Source organism: Pinus tabuliformis, chromosome 9 (genome assembly GCF_031772625.1).
Source record: "Pinus tabuliformis cultivar Carrire ecotype Pingquan chromosome 9, CPIR1, whole genome shotgun sequence".
Classification (NCBI taxonomy): Eukaryota; Viridiplantae; Streptophyta; class Pinopsida; order Pinales; family Pinaceae; genus Pinus; species Pinus tabuliformis.
The window spans coordinates 1,932,888,829-1,932,890,982 of NC_142307.1; the positions used below are offsets into that span (position 1 = coordinate 1,932,888,829).

General features: G+C 35.6%; 1 pseudogene; it reads left to right on the top strand.

The window, feature by feature from the left end:
• The first annotated feature begins 210 nt into the window (after positions 1-210).
• On the top strand, positions 211-760 carry LOC149156696 (dirigent protein 11-like; annotated as a pseudogene).
• Positions 761-2,154: the final 1,394 nt, after the last annotated feature.

The window sequence follows — 2,154 nt, forward strand, 5'->3', positions numbered from 1 at the left end:
ATTCTCATTAGCTTAATATTATATATATATTGTGGAAACGAGAAAGAAACAGAAGAGGCATCATGTCGGTGGATCAATATTAAATGCAGAAGCCACTTGGATTAGAATCTGGAAGCCCTGTCGTTTACGGCCCGTAGCAGCTCTTTATTTATGAGCGCTGGAACACTATCCCGCAAATATATACTGCTAGCTGCTCCAGTTTTTGTACACTGCTGCTCATCCCAGTACTCTTCCATGGGTACCGCGCTTTTATTTCCAATCATGGCAGCCATGGTCCTCATCGTCTCCCTGCAGGCCACTGCGCGTGAAAGTACCATGAATATGGTGTTCTACATGCACGACAATTTGAGGGGACCGAATCTGACGTCGTTTCCAGTGGCGGGATTAAAAGGCTCTTCTTCAAACCCGGGCCAGTTCGGAACCGTCATAGTTATGAGCGATGTCATAACCAGAGGATCCGAATCCGGCTCTGGTAATGTTGTGGGCCGAGCGCAAGGAACGTACGTGAATACAAATCTGGTTACTGGGCTTGATTTCTTCATGGCTTTTCACGCTCATCTTTCAGAATTTGGAGTACAAAGGCAGCACTCTGGAGTTGCAGGGAACCGACAGGTTTGATCAACCGCAGAGTGAGTATGCAGTGGTTGGAGGGACGGGCAAGTTCAGATTTGCTCGTGGGTATGCGGTTGTTACCACGGAATCCAGTTCCGGGCCCAATGCTGTTCTCAAATTCAACACCACCTTTCTTCTCCGGTAGTATTCAAAGCGTTGTGAAAAAAGTTCTTATTTAAGAGTTGTGAAACGAAATAACGTCGTTGTATTATTAATAAAGGCGTTTATAAGTCAATATTTTGACTTTTTATGAAAGGATGATCCAATAATACATTATTATTTGGTTCTATGGTTTATATAGTTATTTTTATTCATGTGTTATTATTATATTTTTTCATTATTATTCTGTGTTATCAAGTAAGTCACGTGTTTTTAAAATAACAATAAAATTATGAGAAGATTGAAAAATAAAATAAAATATAATTTTTTTTATGTTATGAAGTTCTAAATCTTGAGTTTGGAGTATATTTTAAAATTGTTTTTGTTTTAGTAAAGATTTTTTTTTCTCGAACCAGGTTAATGGCTCAAGATCTAGAGACACTTGGTAAGAGTGAAAAACTTACCCCTTACACATCTCCAATGGATAGTTAACATGGTTTTCCTCAAATAACAATGATGAGTCAACTTGTATTAATAGCCAATGATGATTGTCCCTAGTGTTAGTTTGACAACTAGCTTATAATAGGTTTTCCTATTGTTTAAAAAATAAAGCCTTACACCATATAGAAGTAGAACATGGGCCACCAAAGTGGAAAATACATGCCTACCCATTCTTTTCAAAAAAAAAATTATATATATATATATATATATATATATATATATATTAAATAAATAAATTCTAAAAATTAAGGAAAAGAATTAAATTTAGATTTTTATACATGATGAAGATTAACATGGTAACCTCATTAATAAACTAAAGGAAAAAATATTATGATTTGTTTTCAAATAATATATTCTCTATTTATTCAAGTCTCACTAGTACAACAAGTTGAGAATGGCCCTGGTTAGCAAGACGACCCAAGATCAAACTTCACTAGAGGTGGTTGTGCCCTATGCTAGGGGGAGGAGACATGCTAAAAAAATTACTCAGCTTAGGGTTGGTGTGGCCCAAGTTGGGTTCGATCCTTGGATGATTAGATGCCCCTAGAGCGAGGCTCCTCAAGCCACATGTCAAGCCAAAATGTGTTGAAAATAGCGACAAGAAATGTTAAAAATAGCACTGCTATAAATAGCATTTCAGGATACATTCTAATTTTAGTTAGTCCCTAAACTAAAATTGAGAATTAAAATTCGAATTTCATCTTAGTACTTGTTTGTAAAATAATTAATTAATTCATCTTGAGTTAACTAGTTGTAGGAAATCAAACATGAAGTCTATGTGAAGACATGCAACAGTTTCTCCATTGATTGAGGAATTTATCCCTTGATTAAAGGATATCATGATGAGTTTTACTTTGAGTTGTAATTAGTTAGCTCAGTTAACTGAGTTAAGTCCAGCTAGATTAGTTTAAATAGTTTGTTGAACTAATTGTGCGTTCAGTT